The 12,377-nt window shown below is 37.7% G+C and overlaps 39 non-coding genes across 39 annotated transcripts; all 39 read right to left on the reverse strand.

Annotated features, from left to right (window-relative positions):
* Positions 1–55: 55 nt before the first annotated feature.
* Positions 56–174, reverse strand: LOC146142299 (U5 spliceosomal RNA). The gene has a single exon (XR_014499358.1). It is a non-coding gene; the product is annotated as a U5 spliceosomal RNA (small nuclear RNA).
* A 209-nt stretch (positions 175–383) lies between these two features.
* Positions 384–519, reverse strand: LOC146142300 (U4 spliceosomal RNA). Its single transcript, XR_014499902.1, has one exon. It is a non-coding gene; the product is annotated as a U4 spliceosomal RNA (small nuclear RNA).
* Positions 520–685: 166 nt separating this feature from the next.
* Positions 686–804, reverse strand: LOC146142301 (U5 spliceosomal RNA). The gene has a single exon (XR_014499535.1). It is a non-coding gene; the product is annotated as a U5 spliceosomal RNA (small nuclear RNA).
* A 209-nt stretch (positions 805–1,013) lies between these two features.
* Positions 1,014–1,149, reverse strand: LOC146142302 (U4 spliceosomal RNA). The gene has a single exon (XR_014499940.1). It is a non-coding gene; the product is annotated as a U4 spliceosomal RNA (small nuclear RNA).
* Positions 1,150–1,318: 169 nt separating this feature from the next.
* LOC146142303 (U5 spliceosomal RNA) lies at positions 1,319–1,437 on the reverse strand. Its single transcript, XR_014499359.1, has one exon. It is a non-coding gene; the product is annotated as a U5 spliceosomal RNA (small nuclear RNA).
* Positions 1,438–1,646: 209 nt separating this feature from the next.
* LOC146142304 (U4 spliceosomal RNA) lies at positions 1,647–1,782 on the reverse strand. Its single transcript, XR_014499778.1, has one exon. It is a non-coding gene; the product is annotated as a U4 spliceosomal RNA (small nuclear RNA).
* Positions 1,783–1,951: 169 nt separating this feature from the next.
* Positions 1,952–2,070, reverse strand: LOC146142305 (U5 spliceosomal RNA). Its single transcript, XR_014499532.1, has one exon. It is a non-coding gene; the product is annotated as a U5 spliceosomal RNA (small nuclear RNA).
* Positions 2,071–2,279: 209 nt separating this feature from the next.
* LOC146142306 (U4 spliceosomal RNA) lies at positions 2,280–2,415 on the reverse strand. Its single transcript, XR_014499785.1, has one exon. It is a non-coding gene; the product is annotated as a U4 spliceosomal RNA (small nuclear RNA).
* Positions 2,416–2,584: 169 nt separating this feature from the next.
* On the reverse strand, positions 2,585–2,703 carry LOC146142307 (U5 spliceosomal RNA). The gene has a single exon (XR_014499360.1). It is a non-coding gene; the product is annotated as a U5 spliceosomal RNA (small nuclear RNA).
* Positions 2,704–2,912: 209 nt separating this feature from the next.
* LOC146142308 (U4 spliceosomal RNA) lies at positions 2,913–3,048 on the reverse strand. The gene has a single exon (XR_014499796.1). It is a non-coding gene; the product is annotated as a U4 spliceosomal RNA (small nuclear RNA).
* A 167-nt stretch (positions 3,049–3,215) lies between these two features.
* On the reverse strand, positions 3,216–3,334 carry LOC146142309 (U5 spliceosomal RNA). The gene has a single exon (XR_014499361.1). It is a non-coding gene; the product is annotated as a U5 spliceosomal RNA (small nuclear RNA).
* A 209-nt stretch (positions 3,335–3,543) lies between these two features.
* On the reverse strand, positions 3,544–3,679 carry LOC146142310 (U4 spliceosomal RNA). The gene has a single exon (XR_014499786.1). It is a non-coding gene; the product is annotated as a U4 spliceosomal RNA (small nuclear RNA).
* Positions 3,680–3,848: 169 nt separating this feature from the next.
* Positions 3,849–3,967, reverse strand: LOC146142311 (U5 spliceosomal RNA). The gene has a single exon (XR_014499502.1). It is a non-coding gene; the product is annotated as a U5 spliceosomal RNA (small nuclear RNA).
* A 209-nt stretch (positions 3,968–4,176) lies between these two features.
* Positions 4,177–4,312, reverse strand: LOC146142312 (U4 spliceosomal RNA). Its single transcript, XR_014499867.1, has one exon. It is a non-coding gene; the product is annotated as a U4 spliceosomal RNA (small nuclear RNA).
* A 166-nt stretch (positions 4,313–4,478) lies between these two features.
* On the reverse strand, positions 4,479–4,597 carry LOC146142313 (U5 spliceosomal RNA). Its single transcript, XR_014499362.1, has one exon. It is a non-coding gene; the product is annotated as a U5 spliceosomal RNA (small nuclear RNA).
* A 209-nt stretch (positions 4,598–4,806) lies between these two features.
* On the reverse strand, positions 4,807–4,942 carry LOC146142314 (U4 spliceosomal RNA). The gene has a single exon (XR_014499844.1). It is a non-coding gene; the product is annotated as a U4 spliceosomal RNA (small nuclear RNA).
* A 169-nt stretch (positions 4,943–5,111) lies between these two features.
* On the reverse strand, positions 5,112–5,230 carry LOC146142315 (U5 spliceosomal RNA). Its single transcript, XR_014499363.1, has one exon. It is a non-coding gene; the product is annotated as a U5 spliceosomal RNA (small nuclear RNA).
* A 209-nt stretch (positions 5,231–5,439) lies between these two features.
* LOC146142316 (U4 spliceosomal RNA) lies at positions 5,440–5,575 on the reverse strand. Its single transcript, XR_014499773.1, has one exon. It is a non-coding gene; the product is annotated as a U4 spliceosomal RNA (small nuclear RNA).
* A 169-nt stretch (positions 5,576–5,744) lies between these two features.
* Positions 5,745–5,863, reverse strand: LOC146142317 (U5 spliceosomal RNA). The gene has a single exon (XR_014499533.1). It is a non-coding gene; the product is annotated as a U5 spliceosomal RNA (small nuclear RNA).
* Positions 5,864–6,072: 209 nt separating this feature from the next.
* LOC146142318 (U4 spliceosomal RNA) lies at positions 6,073–6,208 on the reverse strand. Its single transcript, XR_014499788.1, has one exon. It is a non-coding gene; the product is annotated as a U4 spliceosomal RNA (small nuclear RNA).
* Positions 6,209–6,377: 169 nt separating this feature from the next.
* On the reverse strand, positions 6,378–6,496 carry LOC146142319 (U5 spliceosomal RNA). The gene has a single exon (XR_014499613.1). It is a non-coding gene; the product is annotated as a U5 spliceosomal RNA (small nuclear RNA).
* A 209-nt stretch (positions 6,497–6,705) lies between these two features.
* Positions 6,706–6,841, reverse strand: LOC146142320 (U4 spliceosomal RNA). Its single transcript, XR_014499774.1, has one exon. It is a non-coding gene; the product is annotated as a U4 spliceosomal RNA (small nuclear RNA).
* A 166-nt stretch (positions 6,842–7,007) lies between these two features.
* On the reverse strand, positions 7,008–7,126 carry LOC146142321 (U5 spliceosomal RNA). The gene has a single exon (XR_014499364.1). It is a non-coding gene; the product is annotated as a U5 spliceosomal RNA (small nuclear RNA).
* A 209-nt stretch (positions 7,127–7,335) lies between these two features.
* On the reverse strand, positions 7,336–7,471 carry LOC146142322 (U4 spliceosomal RNA). Its single transcript, XR_014499941.1, has one exon. It is a non-coding gene; the product is annotated as a U4 spliceosomal RNA (small nuclear RNA).
* Positions 7,472–7,640: 169 nt separating this feature from the next.
* Positions 7,641–7,759, reverse strand: LOC146142323 (U5 spliceosomal RNA). The gene has a single exon (XR_014499365.1). It is a non-coding gene; the product is annotated as a U5 spliceosomal RNA (small nuclear RNA).
* A 209-nt stretch (positions 7,760–7,968) lies between these two features.
* LOC146142324 (U4 spliceosomal RNA) lies at positions 7,969–8,104 on the reverse strand. Its single transcript, XR_014499894.1, has one exon. It is a non-coding gene; the product is annotated as a U4 spliceosomal RNA (small nuclear RNA).
* Positions 8,105–8,270: 166 nt separating this feature from the next.
* On the reverse strand, positions 8,271–8,389 carry LOC146142325 (U5 spliceosomal RNA). The gene has a single exon (XR_014499537.1). It is a non-coding gene; the product is annotated as a U5 spliceosomal RNA (small nuclear RNA).
* Positions 8,390–8,598: 209 nt separating this feature from the next.
* On the reverse strand, positions 8,599–8,734 carry LOC146142326 (U4 spliceosomal RNA). Its single transcript, XR_014499942.1, has one exon. It is a non-coding gene; the product is annotated as a U4 spliceosomal RNA (small nuclear RNA).
* A 169-nt stretch (positions 8,735–8,903) lies between these two features.
* LOC146142327 (U5 spliceosomal RNA) lies at positions 8,904–9,022 on the reverse strand. The gene has a single exon (XR_014499616.1). It is a non-coding gene; the product is annotated as a U5 spliceosomal RNA (small nuclear RNA).
* Positions 9,023–9,231: 209 nt separating this feature from the next.
* LOC146142328 (U4 spliceosomal RNA) lies at positions 9,232–9,367 on the reverse strand. Its single transcript, XR_014499895.1, has one exon. It is a non-coding gene; the product is annotated as a U4 spliceosomal RNA (small nuclear RNA).
* Positions 9,368–9,533: 166 nt separating this feature from the next.
* Positions 9,534–9,652, reverse strand: LOC146142329 (U5 spliceosomal RNA). Its single transcript, XR_014499538.1, has one exon. It is a non-coding gene; the product is annotated as a U5 spliceosomal RNA (small nuclear RNA).
* Positions 9,653–9,861: 209 nt separating this feature from the next.
* LOC146142330 (U4 spliceosomal RNA) lies at positions 9,862–9,997 on the reverse strand. The gene has a single exon (XR_014499943.1). It is a non-coding gene; the product is annotated as a U4 spliceosomal RNA (small nuclear RNA).
* Positions 9,998–10,166: 169 nt separating this feature from the next.
* LOC146142331 (U5 spliceosomal RNA) lies at positions 10,167–10,285 on the reverse strand. The gene has a single exon (XR_014499366.1). It is a non-coding gene; the product is annotated as a U5 spliceosomal RNA (small nuclear RNA).
* A 209-nt stretch (positions 10,286–10,494) lies between these two features.
* On the reverse strand, positions 10,495–10,630 carry LOC146142332 (U4 spliceosomal RNA). The gene has a single exon (XR_014499779.1). It is a non-coding gene; the product is annotated as a U4 spliceosomal RNA (small nuclear RNA).
* Positions 10,631–10,799: 169 nt separating this feature from the next.
* Positions 10,800–10,918, reverse strand: LOC146142333 (U5 spliceosomal RNA). Its single transcript, XR_014499590.1, has one exon. It is a non-coding gene; the product is annotated as a U5 spliceosomal RNA (small nuclear RNA).
* Positions 10,919–11,127: 209 nt separating this feature from the next.
* Positions 11,128–11,263, reverse strand: LOC146142334 (U4 spliceosomal RNA). The gene has a single exon (XR_014499789.1). It is a non-coding gene; the product is annotated as a U4 spliceosomal RNA (small nuclear RNA).
* Positions 11,264–11,432: 169 nt separating this feature from the next.
* On the reverse strand, positions 11,433–11,551 carry LOC146142335 (U5 spliceosomal RNA). The gene has a single exon (XR_014499368.1). It is a non-coding gene; the product is annotated as a U5 spliceosomal RNA (small nuclear RNA).
* A 209-nt stretch (positions 11,552–11,760) lies between these two features.
* On the reverse strand, positions 11,761–11,896 carry LOC146142336 (U4 spliceosomal RNA). Its single transcript, XR_014499797.1, has one exon. It is a non-coding gene; the product is annotated as a U4 spliceosomal RNA (small nuclear RNA).
* Positions 11,897–12,063: 167 nt separating this feature from the next.
* On the reverse strand, positions 12,064–12,182 carry LOC146142337 (U5 spliceosomal RNA). Its single transcript, XR_014499385.1, has one exon. It is a non-coding gene; the product is annotated as a U5 spliceosomal RNA (small nuclear RNA).
* Between the last annotated feature and the right edge of the window lie 195 nt (positions 12,183–12,377).

Here is a 12,377-nt window from a genome sequence, read left to right on the forward strand (position 1 = left end):
GTCTTTTATTTTGAACTGCTTAGATTAAGTTAAGTTTAACTCATTTTTCGGTGAAACTGCAGAACATGTCTGCAGATGCAAGAAATAACTAAAGACTCATTGCAATGTCCCACTTCACGGAAATCTTTAGTAAAAGGCGAAAGATTTACACGTTGTGAAGTGAGACCAGAGTAACGAGGTTCTGGCATTTTATGTTTATAACGGAAGTTACTGCGACTAAGAATTGCTGTGCCAGGCAACCCTTGGGATGCCATAAAAGACAATTTTGCTACTGAATCTATATTTAGTGTGACAAACTTTACCAAAAGAAACATAAAACAACTAATCTATAGAAGAAAGTAGATTTTCGACATAGTTGTGAAAGAGATGTTGTCTGGATAACGATTTCTTAAAACCGGTCAAATATTGCCGAGAAAGCTTTTTAAGCCATCGGGCGGGGTATTGGGTATAGTTTTCAACTAGCAATAATCGCGCCTCGGATAAACCTCAACAGCTACGATATCGCCACTGCGCAAAGACAACCACACGCAGTTCGAGATAGCAATAAACGACTAATTTTTTTTTTTTAGTTTGTTGCAACCTTCACCCCGATGCAGAGATACGTTAAACTTGTAGACTACACTAAATCAGGTCTTTTATTTTGAACTGCTTAGATTAAGTTAAGTTTAACTCATTTTTCGGTGGAACTGCAGAACATGTCTGCAGATGCAAGAAATAACTAAAGACTCATTGCAATGTCCCACTTCGCGGAAATCTTTAGTAAAAGGCGAAAGATTTGCACGTTGTGAAGTGAGACCAGAGTAACGAGGTTTTGGCATTTTATGTTTATAACGGAAGTTACTGCGACTAAGAATTGCTGTGCCAGGCAACCCTTGGGATGCCATAAAAGACAATTTTGCTACTGAATCTATATTTAGTGTGACAAACTTTACCAAAAGAAACATAAAACAACTAATCTATAGAAGAAAGTAGATTTTCGACATAGTTGTGAAAGAGATGTTGTCTGGATAATGATTTCTTAAAACCGGTCAAATATTGCCGCGAAAGCATTTTAAGCCATCGGGCGGGGTATTGGGTATAGTTTTCAACTAGCAATAATCGCGCCTCGGATAAACCTCATCAGCTACAATATCGCCACTGCGCAAAGACAACCACACGCAGTTCGAGATAGCAATAAACGACTAATTTATTTTTTTTAGTTTGTTGCAACCTTCACCCCGATGCAGAGATACGTTAAACTTGTAGACTACACTAAATCAGGTCTTGTTTTATTTTGAACTGCTTAGATTAAGTCAAGTTTAACTCATTTTTCGGTAAAACTGCAGAACATGTCTGCAGATGCAAGAAATAACTAAAGACTCATTGCAATGTCCCACTTCACGGAAATCTTTAGTAAAAGGCGAAAGATTTACACGTTGTGAAGTGAGACCAGAGTAACAAGGTTTTGGCATTTTATGTTTATAACGGAAGTTACTGCGACTAAGAATTGCTGTGCCAGGCAACTCTTGGGATGCCATAAAAGACAATTTTACCACTGAATCTATATTTAGTGTGACAAACTTTACCAAAAGAAACGTAAAACAACTAATCTATAGAAGAAAGTAGATTTTCGACATAGTTGTGAAAGAGATGTTGTCTGGATAACGATTTCTTAAAACCGGTCAAATATTGCCGCGAAAGCTTTTTAAGCCATCGGGCGGGGTATTGGGTATAGTTTTCAACTAGCAATAATCGCGCCTCGGATAAACCTCATCAGCTACGATATCGCCACTGCACAAAGACAACCACACGCAGTTCGAGATAGCAATAAACGACTAATTTATTTTTTTTAGTTTGTTGCATCCTTCACCCCGATGCAGAGATACGTTAAACTTGTAGACTACACTAAATCAGGTCTTGTTTTATTTTGAACTGCTTAGATTAAGTCAAGTTTAACTCATTTTTCGGTAAAACTGCAGAACATGTCTGCAGATGCAAGAAATAACTAAAGACTCATTGCAATGTCCCACTTCACGGAAATTTTTAGTAAAAGGCGAAAGATTTACACGTTGTGAAGTGAGACCAGAGTAACGAGGTTTTGGCATTTTATGTTTATAACGGAAGTTACTGCGACTAAGAATTGCTGTGCCAGGCAACCCTTGGGATGCCATAAAAGACAATTTTGCTACTGAATCTATATTTAGTGTGACAAACTTTACCAAAAGAAACATAAAACAACTAATCTATAGAAGAAAGTAGATTTTCGACATAGTTGTGAAAGAGATGTTGTCTGGATAACGATTTCTTAAAACCGGTCAAATATTGCCGCGAAAGCTTTTTAAGCCATCGGGCGGGGTGTTGGGTATAGTTTTCAACTAGCAATAATCGCGCCTCGGATAAACCTCATCAGCTACGATATCGCCACTGCGCAAAGACAACCACACGCAGTTCGACATAGCAATAAACGACTAATTTATTTTTTTTAGTTTGTTGCAACCTTCACCCCGATGCAGAGATACGTTAAACTTGTAGACTACACTAAATCAGGTCTTCTTTTATTTTGAACTGCTTAGATTAAGTCAAGTTTAACTCATTTTTCGGTAAAACTGCAGAACATGTCTGCAGATGCAAGAAATAACTAAAGACTCATTGCAATGTCCCACTTCACGGAAATCTTTAGTAAAAGGCGAAAGATTTACACGTTGTGAAGTGAGACCAGAGTAACGAGGTTTTGGCATTTTATGTTTATAACGGAAGTTACTGCGACTAAGAATTGCTGTGCCAGGCAACCCTTGGGATGCCATAAAAGACAATTTTGCTACTGAATCTATATTTAGTGTGACAAACTTTACCAAAAGAAACATAAAACAACTAATCTATAGCAGAAAGTCGATTTTCGACATAGTTGTGAAAGAGATGTTGTCTGGATAACGATTTCTTTAAACCGGTCAAATATTGCCGCGAAAGCTTTTTAAGCCATCGGGCGGGGTATTGGGTATAGTTTTCAACTAGCAATAATCGCGCCTCGGATAAACCTCATCAGCTACGATATCGCCACTGCGCAAAGACAACCACACGCAGTTCGAGATAGCAATAAACGACTAATTTTTTTTTTTTTAGTTTGTTGCAACCTTCACCCCGATGCAGAGATACGTTAAACTTGTAGACTACACTAAATCAGGTCTTTTATTTTGAACAGCTTAGATTAAGTTAAGTTTAACTCATTTTTCGGTGAAACTGCAGAACATGTCTGCAGATGCAAGAAATAACTAAAGACTCATTGCAATGTCCCACTTCACGGAAATCTTTAGTAAAAGGCGAAAGATTTACACGTTGTGAAGTGAGACCAGAGTAACGAGGTTTTGGCATTTTATGTTTATAACGGAAGTTACTGCGACTAAGAATTGCTGTGCCAGGCAACCCTTGGGATGCCATAAAAGACAATTTTGCTACTGAATCAATATTTAGTGTGACAAACTTTACCAAAAGAAACATAAAACAACTTATCTATAGAAGAAAGTAGATTTTCGACATAGTTGTGAAAGAGATGTTGTCTGGATAACGATTTCTTAAAACCGGTCAAATATTGCCGCGAAAGCTTTTTAAGCCATCGGGCGGGGTGTTGGGTATAGTTTTCAACTAGCAATAATCGCGCCTCGGATAAACCTCATCAGCTACGATATCGCCACTGCGCAAAGACAACCACACGCAGTTCGAGATAGCAATCAACGACTAATTTATTTTTTTTAGTTTGTTGCAACCTTCACCCCGATGCAGAGATACGTTAAACTTGTAGACTACACTAAATCAGGTCTTCTTTTATTTTGAACTGCTTAGATTAAGTCAAGTTTAACTCATTTTTCGGTAAAACTGCAGAACATGTCTACAGATGCAAGAAATAACTAAAGACTCATTGCAATGTCCCACTTCACGGAAATCTTTAGTAAAAGGCGAAAGATTTAAACGTTGTGAAATGAGACCAGAGTAACGAGGTTTTAGCATTTTATGTTTATAACGGAAGTTACTGCGACTAAGAATTGCTGTGCCAGGCAACCCTTGGGATGCCATAAAAGACAATTTTGCTACTGAATCTATATTTAGTGTGACAAACTTTACCAAAAGAAACATAAAACAACTAATCTATAGAAGAAAGTCGATTTTCGACATAGTTGTGAAAGAGATGTTGTCTGGATAACGATTTCTTAAAACCGGTCAAATATTGCCGCGAAAGCTTTTTAAGCCATCGGGCGGGGTATTGGGTATAGTTTTCAACTAGCAATAATCGCGCCTCGGATAAACCTCATCAGCTACGATATCGCCACTGCGCAAATACAACCACACGCAGTTCGAGAGAGCAATAAACGACTAATTTATTTTTTTTAGTTTGTTGCAACCTTCACCCCGATGCAGAGATACGTTAAACTTGTAGACTACACTAAATCAGGTCTTTTATTTTGAACTGCTTAGATTAAGTTAAGTTTAACTCATTTTTCGGTGAAACTGCAGAACATGTCTGCAGATGCAAGAAATAACTAAAGACTCATTGCAATGTCCCACTTCACGGAAATCTTTAGTAAAAGGCGAAAGATTTACACGTTGTGAAGTGAGACCAGAGTAACGAGGTTTTGGCATTTTATGTTTATAACGGAAGTTACTGCGACTAAGAATTGCTGTGCCAGGCAACCCTTGGGATGCCATAAAAGACAATTTTGCTACTGAATCTATATTTAGTGTGACAAACTTTACCAAAAGAAACGTAAAACAACTAATCTATAGAAGAAAGTAGATTTTCGAGAAAGTTGTGAAAGAGATGTTGTCTGGATAATGATTTCTTAAAACCGGTCAAATATTGCCGCGAAAGCTTTTTAAGCCATCGGGCGGGGTATTGGGTATAGTTTTCAACTAGCAATAATCGCGCCTCGGATAAACCTCATCAGCTACAATATCGCCACTGCGCAAAGACAACCACACGCAGTTCGAGATAGCAATAAACGACTAATTTATTTTTTTTAGTTTGTTGCAACCTTCAACCCGATGCAGAGATACGTTAAACTTGTAGACTACACTAAATCAGGTCTTGTTTTATTTTGAACTGCTTAGATTAAGTCAAGTTTAACTCATTTTTCGGTAAAACTGCAGAACATGTCTGCAGATGCAAGAAATAACTAAAGACTCATTGCAATGTCCCACTTCACGGAAATCTTTAGTAAAAGGCGAAAGATTTACACGTTGTGAAGTGAGACCAGAGTAACAAGGTTTTGGCATTTTATGTTTATAACGGAAGTTACTGCGACTAAGAATTGCTGTGCCAGGCAACTCTTGGGATGCCATAAAAGACAATTTTACCACTGAATCTATATTTAGTGTGACAAACTTTACCAAAAGAAACGTAAAACAACTAATCTATAGAAGAAAGTAGATTTTCGACATAGTTGTGAAAGAGATGTTGTCTGGATAACGATTTCTTAAAACCGGTCAAATATTGCCGCGAAAGCTTTTTAAGCCATCGGGCGGGGTATTGGGTATAGTTTTCAACTAGCAATAATCGCGCCTCGGATAAACCTCATCAGCTACGATATCGCCACTGCGCAAAGACAACCACACGCAGTTCGAGATAGCAATAAACGACTAATTTATTTTTTTTAGTTTGTTGCATCCTTCACCCCGATGCAGAGATACGTTAAACTTGTAGACTACACTAAATCAGGTCTTGTTTTATTTTGAACTGCTTAGATTAAGTCAAGTTTAACTCATTTTTCGGTAAAACTGCAGAACATGTCTGCAGATGCAAGAAATAACTAAAGACTCATTGCAATGTCCCACTTCACGGAAATTTTTAGTAAAAGGCGAAAGATTTACACGTTGTGAAGTGAGACCAGAGTAACGAGGTTTTGGCATTTTATGTTTATAACGGAAGTTACTGCGACTAAGAATTGCTGTGCCAGGCAACCCTTGGGATGCCATAAAAGACAATTTTGCTACTGAATCTATATTTAGTGTGACAAACTTTACCAAAAGAAACATAAAACAACTAATCTATAGAAGAAAGTAGATTTTCGACATATTTGTGAAAGAGATGTTGTCTGGATAACGATTTCTTAAAACCGGTCAAATATTGCCGCGAAAGCTTTTTAAGCCATCGGGCGGGGTGTTGGGTATAGTTTTCAACTAGCAATAATCGCGCCTCGGATAAACCTCATCAGCTACGATATCGCCACTGCGCAAAGACAACCACACGCAGTTCGAGATAGCAATAAACGACTAATTTATTTTTTTTAGTTTGTTGCATCCTTCACCCCGATGCAGAGATACGTTAAACTTGTAGACTACACTAAATCAGGTCTTCTTTTAATTTGAACTGCTTAGATTAAGTCAAGTTTAACTCATTTTTCGGTAAAACTGCAGAACATGTCTGCAGATGCAAGAAATAACTAAAGACTCATTGCAATGACCCACTTCACGGAAATCTTTAGTAAAAGGCGAAAGATTTACACGTTGTGAAGTGAGGACAAAGTAACGAGGTTTTGGCATTTTATGTTTATAACGGAAGTTACTGCGACTAAGAATTGCTGTGCCAGGCAACCCTTGGGATGCCATAAAAGACAATTTTGCTGCTGAATCTATATTTAGTGTGACAAACTTTACCAAAAGAAACATAAAACAACTAATCTATAGAAGAAAGTCGATTTTCGACATAGTTGTGAAAGAGATGTTGTCTGGATAACGATTTCTTAAAACCGGTCAAATATTGCCGCGAAAGCTTTTTAAGCCATCGGGCGGGGTATTGGGTATAGTTTTCAACTAGCAATAATCGCGCCTCGGATAAACCTCATCAGCTACGATATCGCCACTGCGCAAAGACAACCACACGCAGTTCGAGATAGCAATAAACGACTAATTTATTTTTTTTAGTTTGTTGCAACCTTCACCCCGATGCAGAGATACGTTAAACTTGTAGACTACACTAAATCAGGTCTTTTATTTTGAACTGCTTAGATTAAGTTAAGTTTAACTCATTTTTCGGTGAAACTGCAGAACATGTCTGCAGATGCAAGAAATAACTAAAGACTCATTGCAATGTCCCACTTCACGGAAATCTTTAGTAAAAGGCGAAAGATTTACACGTTGTGAAGTGAGACCAGAGTAACGAGGTTTTGGCATTTTATGTTTATAACGGAAGTTACTGCGACTAAGAATTGCTGTGCCAGGCAACCCTTGGGATGCCATAAAAGACAATTTTGCTACTGAATCTATATTTAGTGTGACAAACTTTACCAAAAGAAACATAAAACAACTAATCTATAGAAGAAAGTAGATTTTCGACATAGTTGTGAAAGAGATGTTGTCTGGATAATGATTTCTTAAAACCGGTCAAATATTGCCGCGAAAGCATTTTAAGCCATCGGGCGGGGTATTGGGTATAGTTTTCAACTAGCAATAATCGCGCCTCGGATAAACCTCATCAGCTACAATATCGCCACTGCGCAAAGACAACCACACGCAGTTCGAGATAGCAATAAACGACTAATTTATTTTTTTTAGTTTGTTGCAACCTTCACCCCGATGCAGAGATACGTTAAACTTGTAGACTACACTAAATCAGGTCTTCTTTTATTTTGAACTGCTTAGATTAAGTCAAGTTTAACTCATTTTTCGGTAAAACTGCAGAACATGTCTGCAGATGCAAGAAATAACTAAAGACTCATTGCAATGTCCCACTTCACGGAAATCTTTAGTAAAAGGCGAAAGATTTACACGTTGTGAAGTGAGACCAGAGTAACAAGGTTTTGGCATTTTATGTTTATAACGGAAGTTACTGCGACTAAGAATTGCTGTGCCAGGCAACTCTTGGGATGACATAAAAGACAATTTTTCCACTGAATCTATATTTAGTGTGACAAACTTTACCAAAAGAAACGTAAAACAACTAATCTATAGAAGAAAGTATATTTTCGACATAGTTGTGTAAGAGATGTTGTCTGGATAACGATTTCTCAAAACCGGTCAAATATTGCCGCGAAAGCTTTTTAAGTCATCGGGCGGGGTATTGGGTATAGTTTTCAACTAGCAATAATCGCGCCTCGGATAAACCTCATCAGCTACGATATCGCCACTGCGCAAAGACAACCACACGCAGTTCGAGATAGCAATAAACGACTAATTTATTTTTTTTAGTTTGTTGCAACCTTCACCCCGATGCAGAGATACGTTAAACTTGTAGACTACACTAAATCAGGTCTTTTATTTTGAACTGCTTAGATTAAGTTAAGTTTAACTCATTTTTCGGTGAAACTGCAGAACATGTCTGCAGATGCAAGAAATAACTAAAGACTCATTACAATGTCCCACTTCACGGAAATCTTTATTAAAAGGCGAAAGATTTACACGTTGTGAAGTGAGACCAGAGTAACGAGGTTTTGGCATTTTATGTTTATAACGGAAGTTACTGCGACTAAGAATTGCTGTGCCAGGCAACCCTTGGGATGCCATAAAAGACAATTTTGCTACTGAATCTATATTTAGTGTGACAAACTTTACCAAAAGAAACATAAAACAACTAATCTATAGAAGAAAGTAGATTTTCGACATAGTTGTGAAAGAGATGTTGTCTGGATAATGATTTCTTAAAACCGGTCAAATATTGCCGCGAAAGCATTTTAAGCCATCGGGCGGGGTATTGGGTATAGTTTTCAACTAGCAATAATCGCGCCTCGGATAAACCTCATCAGCTACAATATCGCCACTGCGCAAAGACAACCACACGCAGTTCGAGATAGCAATAAACGACTAATTTATTTTTTTTAGTTTGTTGCAACCTTCACCCCGATGCAGAGATACGTTAAACTTGTAGACTACACTAAATCAGGTCTTGTTTTATTTTGAACTGCTTAGATTAAGTCAAGTTTAACTCATTTTTCGGTAAAACTGCAGAACATGTCTGCAGATGCAAGAAATAACTAAAGACTCATTGCAATGTCCCACTTCACGGGAATGTTTAGTAAAAGGCGAAAGATTTACACGTTGTGAAGTGAGACCAGAGTAACAAGGTTTTGGCATTTTATGTTTATAACGGAAGTTACTGCGACTAAGAATTGCTGTGCCAGGCAACTCTTGGGATGCCATAAAAGACAATTTTTCCACTGAATCTATATTTAGTGTGACAAACTTTACCAAAAGAAACGTAAAACAACTAATCTATAGAAGAAAGTAGATTTTCGACATAGTTGTGAAAGAGATGTTGTCTGGATAACGATTTCTCAAAACCGGTCAAATATTGCCGCGAAAGCTTTTTAAGTCATCGGGCGGGGTATTGGGTATAGTTTTCAACTAGCAATAATCGCGCCTCGGATAAACCTCATCAGCTACGATATCGCCACTGCGCAAAGACAACCACACGCAGTTCGAGATAGCAATAAACGACTAATTTATTTTTTTTAGTTTGTTGCAACCTTCACCCCGATGCAGAGATACGTTAAACTTGTAGACTACATTAAATCAGGTCTTTTATTTTGAACTGCTTAGATTAAGTTAAGTTTAACTCATTTTTCGGTGAAACTGCAGAACATGTCTGCAGATGCAAGAAATAACTAAAGACTCATTACAATGTCCCACTTCACGGAAATCTTTATTAAAAGGCGAAAGATTTACACGTTGTGAAGTGAGACCAGAGTAACGAGGTTTTGGCATTTTATGTTTATAACGGAAGTTACTGCGACTAAGAATTGCTGTGCCAGGCAACCCTTGGGATGCCATAAAAGACAATTTTGCTACTGAATCTATATTTAGTGTGACAAACTTTACCAAAAGAAACATAAAACAACTAATCTATAGAAGAAAGTAGATTTTCGACATAGTTGTGAAAGAGATGTTGTCTGGATAATGATTTCTTAAAACCGGTCAAATATTGCCGCGAAAGCATTTTAAGCCATCGGGCGGGGTATTGGGTATAGTTTTCAACTAGCAATAATCGCGCCTCGGATAAACCTCATCAGCTACAATATCGCCACTGCGCAAAGACAACCACACGCAGTTCGAGATAGCAATAAACGACTAATTTATTTTTTTTAGTTTGTTGCAACCTTCACCCCGATGCAGAGATACGTTAAACTTGTAGACTACACTAAATCAGGTCTTGTTTTATTTTGAACTGCTTAGATTAAGTCAAGTTTAACTCATTTTTCGGTAAAACTGCAGAACATGTCTGCAGATGCAAGAAATAACTAAAGACTCATTGCAATGTCCCACTTCACGGAAATCTTTAGTAAAAGGCGAAAGATTTACACGTTGTGAAGTGAGACCAGAGTAACAAGGTTTTGGCATTTTATGTTTATAACGGAAGTTACTGCGACTAAGAATTGCTGTGCCAGGCAACTCTTGGGATGCCATAAAAGACAATTTTACCACTGAATCTATATTTAGTGTGACAAACTTTACCAAAAGAAACGTAAAACAACTAATCTATAGAAGAAAGTAGATTTTCGACATAGTTGTGAAAGAGATGTTGTCTGGATAACGATTTCTTAAAACCGGTCAAATATTGCCGCGAAAGCTTTTTAAGCCATCGGGCGGGGTATTGGGTATAGTTTTCAACTAGCAATAATCGCGCCTCGGATAAACCTCATCAGCTACGATATCGCCACTGCACAAAGACAACCACACGCAGTTCGAGATAGCAATAAACGACTAATTTATTTTTTTTAGTTTGTTGCATCCTTCACCCCGATGCAGAGATACGTTAAACTTGTAGACTACACTAAATCAGGTCTTCTTTTATTTTGAACTGCTTAGATTAAGTCAAGTTTAACTCATTTTTCGGTAAAACTGCAGAACATGTCTGCAGATGCAAGAAATAACTAAAGACTCATTGCAATGTCCCACTTCACGGAAATTTTTAGTAAAAGGCGAAAGATTTACACGTTGTAAAGTGAGACCAGAGTAACGAGGTTTTGGCATTTTATGTTTATAACGGAAGTTACTGCGACTAAGAATTGCTGTGCCAGGCAACCCTTGGGATGCCATAAAAGACAATTTTGCTACTGAATCTATATTTAGTGTGACAAACTTTACCAAAAGAAACATAAAACAACTAATCTATAGAAGAAAGTAGATTTTCGACATAGTTGTGAAAGAGATGTTGTCTGGATAACGATTTCTTAAAACCGGTCAAATATTGCCGCGAAAGCTTTTTAAGCCATCGGGCGGGGTGTTGGGTATAGTTTTCAACTAGCAATAATCGCGCCTCGGATAAACCTCATCAGCTACGATATCGCCACTGCGCAAAGACAACCACACGCAGTTCGAGATAGCAATAAACGACTAATTTATTTTTTTTAGTTTGTTGCAACCTTCACCCCGATGCAGAGATACGTTAAACTTGTAGACTACACTAAATCAGGTCTTCTTTTATTTTGAACTGCTTAGATTAAGTCAAGTTTAACTCATTTTTCGGTAAAACTGCAGAACATGTCTGCAGATGCAAGAAATAACTAAAGACTCATTGCAATGTCCCACTTCACGGAAATCTTTAGTAAAAGGCGAAAGATTTACACGTTGTGAAGTGAGACCAGAGTAACGAGGTTTTGGTATTTTATGTTTATAACGGAAGTTACTGCGACTAAGAATTGCTGTGCCAGGCAACCCTTGGGATGCCATAAAAGACAATTTTGCTACTGAATCTATATTTAGTGTGACAAACTTTACCAAAAGAAACATAAAACAACTAATCTATAGCAGAAAGTCGATTTTCGACATAGTTGTGAAAGAGATGTTGTCTGGATAACGATTTCTTTAAACCGGTCAAATATTGCCGCGAAAGCTTTTTAAGCCATCGGGCGGGGTATTGGGTATAGTTTTCAACTAGCAATAATCGCGCCTCGGATAAACCTCATCAGCTACGATATCGCCACTGCGCAAAGACAACCACACGCAGTTCGAGATAGCAATAAACGACTAATTTTTTTTTTTTTAGTTTGTTGCAACCTTCACCCCGATGCAGAGATACGTTAAACTTGTAGACTACACTAAATCAGGTCTTTTATTTTGAACAGCTTAGATTAAGTTAAGTTTAACTCATTTTTCGGTGAAACTGCAGAACATGTCTGCAGATGCAAGAAATAACTAAAGACTCATTGCAATGTCCCACTTCACGGAAATCTTTAGTAAAAGGCGAAAGATTTACGCGTTGTGAAGTGAGACCAGAGTAACGAGGTTTTGGCATTTTATGTTTATAACGGAAGTTACTGCGACTAAGAATTGCTGTGCCAGGCAACCCTTGGGATGCCATAAAAGACAATTTTGCTACTGAATCAATATTTAGTGTGACAAACTTTACCAAAAGAAACATAAAACAACTTATCTATAGAAGAAAGTAGATTTTCGACATAGTTGTGAAAGAGATG

This window comes from Ascidiella aspersa, chromosome 5 (genome assembly GCF_963924565.1).
Source record: "Ascidiella aspersa chromosome 5, kaAscAspe10.2, whole genome shotgun sequence".
NCBI classification, from domain to species: domain Eukaryota; kingdom Metazoa; phylum Chordata; class Ascidiacea; order Phlebobranchia; family Ascidiidae; genus Ascidiella; species Ascidiella aspersa.